Here is a 13,566-nt window from a genome sequence, read left to right on the forward strand (position 1 = left end):
GGTACTTTATTCACAAGCTACAGTAAATCTTATTTAGTCTTATTCTCCATGTTACTGATAATTCTGGCAGGAGCATGTGTCACACTAGAGAAATAAAGCGAAGAAGAGGAACTTGATTCTGCGATATGAGTATGATATATGATGAAGGATTCTGCTGTTCAGCTCAATTTTTTTCACCTAGAATGAAGTTACCTCCAAGGAAACATGGAAATAATTTTTTTAAACACTCTGGATTAAATTCCACCCAAAGAGATATTTATTACCACCTTATCTGGCCTAGTAAATAGTCTGTTCAACCCTGTGCAAACTTAGTTGCAAAAGCTCCTTTGTACATGGTGACATAGATGGAGGAGGAGGTGAGAGAAGAAAAATAACATAATATGTCAATAAGAATATCCATACAGTATCTTTAAAAGCAAGGTAAAAAATCTAGCTGAGCTATATGGAAACAGGCATTGTCTTTTCTTACATGATGCTTTGGGTATTATGGGTCTCCAGTCATAGTGCCTGGACCATCATAAATGTGAAATGAGCCCCAAAAAGAGATTTGGAAAGAGATACACCAAGAGAACTTTAGTCTACCCTCCTCTTCCCATTTATAGTGAGATTTGTTTTGTTGTTGTAGCCCTTCTTCATTCTTCTGGTAATAGAAAACTGCTTTTTCTATCAGGAATAAATGTTCCTACATTCCCTGTGGTCCTGGTGGAGCTGTCAATTATAGTGGGCATATGATTAAAGCCAGCCAATCAGTACTCTATCGCTCTGGTTACAGTGATTGGGTTAATCATGGACACATGGCTCGAGGAAGTATAAGCCTTCCAGATAATGATATTTGGAAACTGAGGAGGGGAAAATGAGTTCTTCTTTTTTTTGAATCGCAAACTATAAGGATATAAGCCTGGTTATCTCTCATACCACAGAAAGTGGGAGAATTGAACCTACATGAAGAAGGAAGAGCTAAAAGATGGAGACAGAAGAAACAGACAACAAAGAAAACTCCAATAATATCATTTGTGTCACTGAATCTTGATATGCACTTTCACGCTGCTTCTAGATACGTAAGCCAATATATTTTCCTTTTGGCTTCAGAATTTGAAATTAGGATTCTGTGGCTTTTGGCTAAAAGAGGGCTAATACAGTATATTCGGAAGTCTTTCATAATCATAATCTCTTGGACTATGTTTTACCAGTGCAAAACAAATATAAACCAACTCGCTTGTAACACCTTTTTTTTATGACTAGAGGACATGATTTAGACTAAAACCATCTAAGACTATGAGATAGAGGCAATCTTTAAACCATAGATTGAATCACTCAAAAAAGTTTGTCTTTAAAAGCACATTGAGGAACCAAATTCAGAGACACATCAGAGATATAGCAATGACTAGTGACCATAACACTGCTTAAGGAGTGACTATCCTCCTCTCTGTATACTTATGGCCAGCTTTGATTAAAGTTGATGAAAGGTTATTTTATTAATTGCATTTGTCTACATAAATTATGGTCATGCCAAAATTATTTTGCTATAGAATTGAGGCAGAGTAATATTTTGAAACCTTAATCAATGTTTTTTTCCAAGATATTTGTCATTACTCAACCCCTTCTCCTAATTAGAGCCACTGAACAACTTTTCATTACTAGTACAGGAATAGGATGACCCAGAAGAACACCTAATTTAGTTTGTAGCTTTTGAGCAGTAAAAGCCTAGATAGAAAGAAATCAGAGGAAATTGAATGAAGTGGAAAAGTGGGTGAGATTTCTCGGAAGGGGACCTCAGCAACATTAAAATAAAAGTGGCCCCTTCACTCATTCCATCCCTCAGTTTCCCATAGCTTCAGTGTAGGCAGGGAAAGCAGTCAATGGTTTTTCATGCTCCCCAGATGAACTCTGAGGCAGCAAGAGAGTCAGACCTGGAACAAAGGATAGCAATCTGCAGGAACTGATGACCCAGGACCAGACCAGATGACTGGTATCACAGAAGATGTCTGCACGGACAGATGATAGTCAGAAACCAGGCATCACTGTGCCCTGCAACGTGAGCTATAGAATTTAGCTGCCGTCCTGGGGGGAACGGGGCAGAACCTTAAATTGATTGAGATTTAAGTGTCTGTCATCAGAAGAACAAGGTCTTAAAACAGAATTCTATTAAGTTATAGAAAAACAAAGGTTATATTCCTCAAGATAGAGATTCATACTTACTACTGAAGTTTTAAGAATACCTTTTCAGAGTAAAATAGCCAATAAAAATTTTAAATTATTTAATATTTGACTTTGAAATTATAGATTACTAAGCTTAAGGTTTTGTGTTAAATAAAAATTTAACTTTTGTTGTAGACGTTTAGTCCCTACCTCCACATCAGTGGTTGCCTCCACACCCTCTGCATCTCTTGGACTTTTGACCACGAGTATTTCCTGTTCTACTTATCAAAGAATCCTCTACCCTAGGCCAGCCTCCTAATTAGAGGTAAACTGTTAACCATAAGGAAGGCTAGGCTACAGAAGGTGGCCCACTCAGCATTCCTATTGTATGACCATCAAGTGCAAACATATCTACCTCTTCTAACAGCGATTTGACAGAACCCATCTTTACACAAAGCAAGACACTGAGAAGTAGGGAGGCAAAGTTCCCTGTGGTCCAGGTTAGCATCATCTACTACAAAGAAAAGATATATGTGTCTTATCCAGCCACGACTCATTTTTCCTTTTCTTCATTTTAAGAAGGGAATGTTTATTGAACATAAAATATACATAAAGAGACATGCTAGCTGGCTCCGAAGCCTGTGCACTCCAACTGTATTACATATCTCCCAAACTTGAACCACATTAAAAGGTTCAGATTTTGGCTTGATGGCTTACTGTTAGCTGCAAAGTCATTAAGCACTACTTGTGTGATTTGCTTGAGCAATGATCACCTTTTCTATTCTCTGCCAAGAATCTGCTCTCGCATAATTCTATAGCTGGGTTTTATCATCTTCAACTCTAAAACTAAAATGTTACTTCCTAAGAAAGACTGACACTAATGACCTTATCTAAAGTAGAAAAGTAGCCCCCAACCTCTAGCCTCTAGTCTCTATCACACCGGTGGTTGTTATGTTTGTCATTTCCTAATGACCTTTTTCATTGGTTTTTCATCCTCTCCAACAAGAACCCCCCACCCCCAGCACGCTTTAGCAGGTTGCTGATTTCTATTCTTGTGTCTCTCCCCTCATATCACAGTAGCCAGATGATCCTTTTAAAATGTAAGTCAATTATTTCATTCCTCTACTCAAACTCTTCAAAGTCTTCCTATCTCACTCAGAGTGAAATACCAAGTCCTTATCCAGTTTGGTGTCTGAGAGCTTCTCCCTCTACTGTCCCAACTCACTCCGTCCCATCACTGCTTCTTAAACAGGCTTCAGGGTATGTGTCCTTGCAATTCATCTGCCTGAAACAGTATTTACCCAGATATTCTCAGTCCTCACTCTCTCACTTCCCTCAAGTCACTGCTCATTATACTTGGTTGCTTAAAACAACAAAGAGTAACATAATAAATCTTCACTTTTTATTTAATCAAAATCACTTTACAGACATCCTCATGAGACGAATTAATTACTTGATTCTGCTGAACTTCAAGGACACCAGTTTCTAAAGGAAAAAGAAAAAAATATGCTCATTTTTCTATTTCTAGGGGGAAAAAAAGTGGATTTAATCTATCCCTTACCGGTCAATCATTTAAATAATAATTTGGCTTTTTTACCATTCAACTTTTCTTTCATTTCTATAAGTTGACATTTATCTGTCTATCATCTATCTATCTATCTATCTATCATCTATTGGTTCATTTGTTTATTCATCTCTTTTGTTTAATGTACATTTTTGAGTATCTACTAAGTATTCAGTGGTGAAGATACAAACATAAACAAGACCCAGGTCCTGTATTCAAAAGCTTACATAGTGGGAGACATTCCTGCAAACTATTAAGAGGGACACTATGACATGTGCCACCTGCTGTTCTCACGGGGGTGTTCGCCATTAAACTATTTCAGAAACTCATTCTCAGAATTACAAAAGTAAAAAGAGCATTCTGAAATCTCATTTTTAGAGGATCAGTATAGTAAAAGACATGCTATGCTGATAAAATTTAGAGTTCATACTAAATAGCATGCTCATTTTTATATTTGTGTCTTAGTAATAGAAAGAGATTTGACTATGGCTCCATACTTTTATTAATTCAGAGTTCAATGCCAACCTGACCTGTTGCATAATTGATACTGCGATGAAATCAAAGGGAAAGGGTAGGAGAGAGGCAAGAGCCAAATTTGGTGTTTGTTCATGACACTATGTAACTAAAGAGTAACTCTCTTCTCCTGGTTCCTTCTGCCCTCCTCCCATCCCAACAATTGCTCTTGGTTAGAAAGAATTAAGAGGCAGTAGAAAGAATGAAGTATGAATCACAGGAACCACACTGGCACATAATTTTATTTCAATTATATTTTATTTGTGGCCAAAAATTGCACATGACATCAGTGGAAAAAGATTGCAAATAGAATACATTTAGTGACCCAGATTATTTCTGAGTGCACTGGGTTATGGATACATAGAGGGGGTGACATTTGGTTCTGTTGGGGTAGGAAAGGTAATAACTGTAAAGAATTCTATATTATGGAGGTTTTGAAATATGTTTTCATTGCTTGGTTATAATTTCTGTGTGGCAATTTACTTTAAAATACTTCTATATAAATAATAGCATATTGTATGTGGACATGTGTTTACAGGTGTGTGCGCTGTGCATGTTTATGTGTCTGAATTAATTTTAATTTGCACCCTAGAGACAGCTAGCTAGTACTTAAAGTACTACAATTAAGAATCTACATTCTAAAGTGACTATGCCAGCATTTCAAATATTTATTCCAAATATATTCTAATAATGCAGGTGTCAATTTAATAAAGAAATGTTGATTTTCCCCACTGGTAAAACTAAGTGGCATTCGAGACCTCTTGTTAACTAGAAATATTTTATAAGCTCCAGTGCCATTACACAAACCACATAAAAATCTGCCAAATACATTTGTTCAACAATTTCAAAGCATTACTTTAAGTCTAGAACTTGCTAAGGAGCTGGGTCCCCCTGGTCTAATGAATGTTTCTGTCACCTTATCCAATTAGAAGGTGGCTGGCCTGGAGACCATTTCAGAAAGAACCATTCAGGTATGGTACAACTGGAATGCCTGAGGTCATAGAGTATGGTGTCACATTATAGGAATGACAATTTTTGTATCTTCTCAGTAATAAATATATAAGCAGTATTAGAACTTGGTAGGAAACATATTCTTGCAACATCCCACTAATAGATTGGGAGAAAGGAAAGATACAATGTCTACTGCCTGTAACCTCAGGGGCTTCCACTGCAAACGTCATACTGACTGAGATCAGTTAACAACAGGCCTCTATCAGGAACCGCTGTCTTTTTTAATCTACTCTGAATCATAACTCTGGTGCAATGCAGCTACAACAAACAATCCCCTCATTTACAAAACGTTAAATTGTTTTGCAAATCATTTAAAACCCACACAGAGGTATAAATTAAAACCCACATAGAGGTTGGTGCACAATGCACCAACCACCTGGGACAGCTCTGAGGGACTGTCTTTCTTGACAGAGTCTGGGACACAGTGGAAGTAGCTTTATCTTGTTTAGACATCTTCTGTTGTCATGCAAAAAAAAACAAAAAAAAGAAAACCTAGTGTAAAATCCTCATCACTGGTAATGTAAGAAAAGAATATACAAAAAGATATCCTTCTAATGGTCTGTTAAAATAAGTACAGACCAACTCACAGTTATTTAAACAGGTACTTTTGGAGAAGCACATTTTGGTTAAAAGTTTCCAAAGTATCTGTTCTCTCAGTTTTCTTAGGCTCTATTAGTGGAGCTTAATAGGAAAAATAAACTAATAGAATAGTATTTTGAAGTACCTTCAACGTTCTTAAAGTTTATATGCTTCCAAAATGAGATAATTAGAGGAACTAAGGGCAGGCAAAAAGAGAATGAGATTGTTCCCTTAAGGTAATTGGTATATGATTATTACTTAGTAGTAAATTGTGTGTTGCATAATTTTCTTATTATTCATTGCTGCTACTTTATTATAATCTGAAAAGAGTGGAGCAAATCCCTCCCCCCAAAAAAACCAGCAAATTCCCTAAAATGTTAAATTATCCTAATGGCAATAAAATCTTGAGATATTTTGATAGTCAGTAAAAAATTTTTTAAGGTTTGAAGGTTAGAGTTATATTAAACATTATCTCTTTTGTGGGATTTAAGTTAAACTTAGTGCATAGACATAGTACAACTCTCCTAAATAAAAAGCACACATGAAGAGAACAGTTGGTGATTATCCTGTTAGTATAGTCAATACTTAGAATAGCAAAGAGAACAATTTCATACTGGGAGTTGAAGTATCGTGCTTATCTACAAAGCTCAAATCAATCACATAATCACTAAATCTTAACTTTACTGTGAAATGGTTTATTTGTCAAGGATCTCCAGAGAAAAAGAACTGATAAGATATATATATATATAAAAAAATATAGAGAGAGAGAGAGAGAGAGAGAGAGAGAGAGAGAGAGAGAAGGATACATAGGATATATAGGAATTGATTTATGCCATGACAGAGGTCAAGAAGTCCCATAGTCTGCCATCTGCAAGCTGAAGAACCTGAAAAGTCAGTGTAAGTCTAAAGGTCTGAGATCCAGGAGCACTGATTTCTGAGAACAGAGAAGATGGATGTCCCTACTCAAACAAAGAACATATTCACCCTTTTTCTATCTTTTTGTTCTACTCAAGCCTTCAACAAATTGGGTGATGCCCACTCCTCTTGTTGAGGGCAATCTTCTTTACTCAGCTTACTTATTCAGTGACTCATGTAGACATTCTTATGGAAACACCTTCACAGACACACCCAGAAATAATATATAACCAGCAATCTGGGTATCTCCTGGCCTAGTCAAGCTGACTCAAAGTTAGCCATCGCAAGCACTGTAAAGGATAGAATTGAGACAATTGTCTAAATAATAGAAATTTGAAAGAGAGATACACATACACTTTAGCCTAAACTAATTGGAAATATAGGGTCTAAAAATTCTGAATAAAATTAATCCTTTTTTTCATGGGCAATCAGAATAGAGTGGAGTTTTTGTGGTTGCAGACAGTCCACAATTTAAGATAATTTGACTTAGGATTTTTTTGACTTTACATGTGTGTGAAAGCTACATGCATTCAGTAGAAACTGCACTTCAAATTTTGATCTTTTCGTGGGCTAGCCATACGCTATATGATACTCTCTCATGATGCTGGGCAGTGCAGTGAGCTGCAGCTCCCAATCAGATGCAAGATCATGAAGGTAAACAATCCATACTCTATACTGCACTGTATTTCCACCATTTTTTGGACATTATGTTTTGTATTTTTGCATCCCATCATGTCTACAAAACACCCATCTGTGTCTCCTTCTTCTGATGAGAAGAGAAAGGTGATTACTCTTAAAGTGAAACTCAAGGTAACTTTTCCAATATAGACTAATGGTAGGAAGTATTCTGAGCACAATTAAGTTACACTAGGCTAAGCTGTGTTGTTCGGTAGGTTAGGTGTATTAAACACATTTTCAAGTTTCATTATTTTCCATTTAGACTGGGTTTATTGAGATCCATGGAAGAGCATCTGTATTCTGATACAGTGACCCATGTAGACATCAAAACGGCTATGCCTGCATTCATATGTAGACAGAGTTCTCTAATTTTATTATCTTTCAGAGCTGGGACATCTGCTTTCAATCTTAAAAATTTGATTCAGGTAGTTTTAAGATGTTAAGACTGTTAACTCTGTCTATAGTAACTTCGTTTCTAAATACATTGAATCTTTTGATTAAAGGCAAAAAATGAAAAGAGCTTTCTGGTCCTTTTCATTATGTTTGTTTTGGTGGTTGTTATTGTTGTGGACAGTAATAGAGCCATATTCAGAGTAGATTTAGTGTTTTATGTTGTCTTTCAATGCATATTGGAAAATAACAGTATATTGAATATCAAGTGTCTTAACCACACAGTATCTCCCAACTCACCCACTCTTCACCCATTTCAGAGGAAAACAACTCTTTGTTCTTTGAACTACACCAGCTCAACTACCACACTTCTAAGTTGCTCAACTTCTGCTTCAACTTCTGATTCCAGGGGAAGTGCTGAGCACATGCTGAGCCAATTGGAGCCTTTATCTGGGATTTTGGGATTTAGAGAAAATATTAGCTGCTCGTGGCTGAAACTTAAATATGAAACTCAGTAGCTGTCAGATGCCATGTCAATTTCCATTCAGAAAAAAAAACATCTATAGTAGAAGAAAAAAGAGTTAAGCCAGTAAGTAGGTAGAGAACAGAAAAGGAGGGAGAATCCTGTTTGTAATTGAGACTTAGCTCTATTCTTTCCCTTATTCCAGTTTTGCGTTAAACCATTCTTTTGATTCTTTGAACGAATAAATTTCCACTTTAGCCCAACTTTGAGTTGGGCTTTACTAATTTGCAATTTGCAACTAAGCTAATACAAATTGACATATAATATTTGATTATTTTATCAATACTAGCATAAACCAACCAAGAATAACACATTTATTGCAACATGGAAAGAAATCTAAATCACATTTCAATCTATTCTAAAGCTGGCATATAAACAATATAAATCTTATTCATCTCACTCACAAACCCCTCCAAACTGACTAAGTAGCTCTCTACATCTGATTGAATTAATCTAAACTCCAAGAGTATAATAGAATTTTCAAAATGTTGTTACTTTTGGATTTAATTCTATATTGATTTCAATTTTAATTTAATCCTATATAGGTCTAAAACTGTATAGGTTTAAAACTTTGAATGCCAGATTTATTTCCACCTCAGGGCATTTTCACAAAGTATTTCCTCTTTCTGGAATATTCTTGGCCCAGATATTTTCATGGCTCTTTCTTTCTCATTAGTTTTAATCAAATATCACTATCTTTAAGAGACTTTCTATTATCATCTATACAAATATTATTCCCACCTCTAGTAACATTCTATTATGATAGCCTGTTTTGTTTTCATTATAGCCCTTTCTGAAATTCTTGTCTGTCTCCTGTTTCTTTCATCTCTACTTTAATTAGAATATAAAATCCAAGAGTAAAGAAATATTTCTGCCTTGTTCACCAAGCACCCAGAATAGTGCCTGGCATTGTAGAGAGTAGATAGATAGATGATAGATAGATAGATAGATACTGTGTGTGTGTGTGCACGTATACAGAATAAAGCTAGAGCTCTTTCAAAGCCCCATTCTCCCTCCAAAAAAAATTATTATTATTTTACTTGTCAGTGATTCCCTGGAATCCCATTTATAAAGGAAGAAAGGAAGGAAGGAAGGAAGGAAGGAAGGAAGGAAGGAAGGAAGGAAGGAAGGGACCAGAATGTTTTCTTCTTACTTAGTCAATGAAACCAGAGCCCCACAAAGTTAAACTCAGTTGATGAGATTTTTTTGTTTGCGTGTGTGTTTTTGTTAAACATAACTGATTTCAATGTTGAGAATGCATAATGAAAGCGTTATTCAGAGTTACCAGCTGGCTACTAAAAAAAACTCCTGAGCGACAGAACCTCCTGGGCACCACATTTTCAGAGTACAGATTTCAATCTTAAATTCCAAAAGCTGCATTTCTTATTTGTCCAAATATGATACAATTTTCAGTGGTAGCCAAACACACTAAATTAATCACACAAGACCATTCTATCAACCAAAATGCCAAATTGTTTTATAATAAATGTACACGTCTATATTCTATCCCAAGGTCCCATCCTCCTTCAACTCCATACCTAGCCTCGCTTCCTACCCAGTGTAATGGTGTCAAGCAAGCCAATTGATTTATCAAGCTATTTTTCGATAAGCCCAAATTCCAAAAGCAAGAAACATCTTGGTTTTGTGACTTCAGCAAACACGATATATCAGACTCACCTGCAACTGAGAATAGTTCACCAGAGAGATGCTAGCTTGGGTCCACCTGACCCAATATCTTCCTTTCCTGGGCAATATTGAATATACATTTTTAAACTCTTTTCTTTAAGTGAGGCAATTTCTCATGTTAATACAGTCTTTATCTTTATTTTTATATTCATATTAAATCCCTATTTTCCACAGGCTCTGTGTTTCAGTGTTGAATTAACTTAATTGACTCTCATGGTATAGAGCACTCCTGACTTCAGCCTACAGAAACTTTTAATAGTCACATTTAAAAAGCCTAATGAAGTACATATGACCTTAGATATAAACAGAACACAAGGAAAAAACACAATAAAGCCAAAATTCTAACCCTGGAAAGATTTGTAGCTTTATAGGTAACTTTTCAATAACTAAGAAGAAGACAATCATAGTTTTAGAACTCAAAAATCATTGAGTCAAGTTCTCAGTTGTGTATGTTTGCAAATTTTCTTCTTCAAAGGGATATGTACATGAGAATGTAATGTATAAAACAATTAAAAGTGGGTCAGAGTTAATATTAGTGCAAATATACAGTAAGGGCCTCTAAAAACTCGTCCTTTTATAAAAGTAGCTAAATAACTGACAAAAAAAATTGTCAGAATCAACTTTTACAGAACACTGGAAATTAAGTAAAGAATTGCAGCAACTCAGAAAGCATTTATTCAAGAAAGGCAACTGTACCCTGATTTAAAAAAAAAAAAAAAACAATAAAAAGAGAAAACAATGAGATTTGTGGTATTTTAATTTGCTCTAGTCTCATTAGTCTTAGCCTTGAAAAATACCTGTGAGCATTCCTGATACCAGAGGGAGCAGAATAAAGCTAGAGCTCTTTCAAAGCCCCATTCTCTCCCCCAAAATTATCATTATTTTACTTGTTAATGATTCCCTAGAATTTCACATGAAAGTCTTTCTGTATTTGACCTGGCTTAGGGTTTACCCAGTGCTAAAACCTTATCATAGGGGACATTTGCATGCAAGTGTTTTAACATGGCAGCTACCCTGAGGTGATGCATCAGTTAGGGCAAACAATAGATTAGTCCGAAGACGTAAAAGGAAAAGCTGCAGTTGAGAAGCCCTTGAACTAGTTCTTGAAAACTGTTTAACTTATTTAATTCTTTAGGTTAAGAAGGCACTTCAGGGCTGAGAAAAGGTAAAGACAGGAAGGAGCAATAGCAAGTCTGTTATGGTTTGTGAACAGAAGGATCCTAATGGAACGAAATGCAGTCAACAACAGTTAAAACCAGTTTGTGATAGGGTTCTATATATATTTTTAAAGAGTTTAGATTTAATTCAGTAGCAGTTTATCCTTAGAAATATAAGCAGTATTTAACTAAAGGGAAAAGGAAAAGGTAGGCCCAACCCCTGATATCTCAAACTTACCAATTTCCCAGTAAGAAGGTTGTTGGTATCTTATATGATTTCTTACAAAGTCTCCATGGGCCTAAGACCTGATCCTCATCTTCTCAGTGTCAAAAGTTCTCACCTATTCATTTATTCAAGGTTGATCAGATTCTTGGGAACTAATTGATGCTAATCAAACTCACTAGAGATTGATTAATAACTTGAAAGCTAATTTCTTAATTTATAGAGAAACATTACTTCTTTATGGACCAAAAATATCAAGTCAAATGAATAGTGTATTCTTTTTCCAGTAGGTATGCTTGGTAACGAAAATGAAAAGTTGCTTGGTAAGTACAGAGATAAAGGAAAGTAAATATGATGATCTTAATGAATTTATAATTAATTACTTTCTCTTCTATCTGTTTATAGCACTTGACTTATTTGTTCATTCCACAAACATTTACTCAGCATCTTCTACATGCCTTGCCTTATCTTAGTATTGCTGAGGGATATAAAAATATATGAAACCTACCCTCCTCCGTCAGGGGGAGGACAAATGTGGAACCAATATTAATCAAGGACTTAGTATGTGAAAGATCTTACACTAGATGATTTATATCCATATCTCATTGCAAATCTACAATTTCTTTATGAGGAATTTAAGGCTAGATGGAGAAGGCAACATGCCCACCATCCTGGAGTTGATGGGTGTTTTCTTTACATCAAACAGGGGAGGAAAGATGTAAGTTGTTCAGAAAGAATTAACATTGACTATAAATAAAAGGGGCAGGAGAAGGTGAAGCAGAGCTAGTTTTAGGATAGGAGCATAGTCCATAAGGTTTGTTTGTTCCTTTGGTTTGGTTGTGGGCAGTAGTCCAGTAAATCCATAGGTAAGCAGAATGTAGTGGTGTCTGGTGGCCAGTGGTGCCTGGCTATTCTCTTTAGATAATCACAGAAATAGCCAGATAAAAGTTAATTCAAGGTTTCAAACTACATTCAGGAATGTAAGCAGTCTTTTGTTTGTTTAGTTCTGCAGTTGTTAACTCTCTTGTCTCTTCCTTCCACCCTCCAGCTTGCTACAATTTAATTCAAGACATCTCAGAATTTTCTCCCAGAAAAATGATGCATCTGCCAAGGTCAAAGTAACTATTGAAGAAAAGGTTCTTCAATAGTTACTATTTGGAAACTTCCAATAAACCTAAGAAAGCACATTGCTGAATTGAATCCATAAATATTTATTGAGTTACTAGACAGTGTTAAGTACTGTCTTAGATGCTGGGAATACATCAGTACGCCAGACAGACATAAATCATTGCCTTATAGAACTTTCATGCTAGTGAGGGGTCACATATGATAAACATAAAACTAAATGTCAGAACAGAGGGGGATCAAATATCAGGATAAATAGGGAAGGCATCATTTAGAAGAGAACATGGTCTCAGCAAAGATGTGAAGTAAGTAATGAAGTAAATCACGGAGATATGTCCAAGGCAGGGACAGAGCATTCCAAATAGAAGTAGTCACTACCTAGACCCTTAAGATGGAAATTTTACTAGCTTTTTTAAGGAACAAAAAAAATAGGTCAATGTGGCTGTTGCTAAGTTTTAGGAAAAAATAATAATAGATGAAATCAAAATGATAATGAAGCCCGAATTAGGTTGGGCCATAAGTACATTGTGACAAATTTTGCTTTTGCTGTGAGTAAAACAGTCATTTCAAAGTTTTGAACTGGGATTACACTGGCTGCTTATTAAGAATAAAGGAGTAGGGTAGAGGTGAGTAGACCAAATACAGAGCAATATTCTAGGTGAAAGAAGATGATGGCTGAGACTCCACTAGTAACAGTAAACGTGGAGAATTCTGGAGGTCTACTGAAGGTAGCACCAATAGAATTTTGTGACAAATCAGATATGTGAAAAGAAGAAAGAATTAAGAATGAATACATGAATTTTTGGCTTTAATGACTGGAAGGACGATTTTCTAAGATGAGGTTGATTGCAAATGGAAGATGTTTGGAGTACAAAAAATTAGTTCAAGTTGGACATCTTAAATTTAAGATGAGTATTAGAAATAGAAATGAGCATGTTGAGTAGGCAACTGGAAATAAAAGTCTAGAGGTTAAAGGAGAAATCCAAGCTGGTCATACAAATTTAGGATTCATTATTATAAATCACACAAAGATATGTGATTTAAAACTGCCTTAGATCCTTAG

The sequence above is a fragment of the Pteropus alecto genome, unplaced genomic scaffold (genome assembly GCF_000325575.1).
Source record: "Pteropus alecto unplaced genomic scaffold, ASM32557v1 scaffold71, whole genome shotgun sequence".
NCBI classification, from domain to species: Eukaryota; Metazoa; Chordata; class Mammalia; order Chiroptera; family Pteropodidae; genus Pteropus; species Pteropus alecto.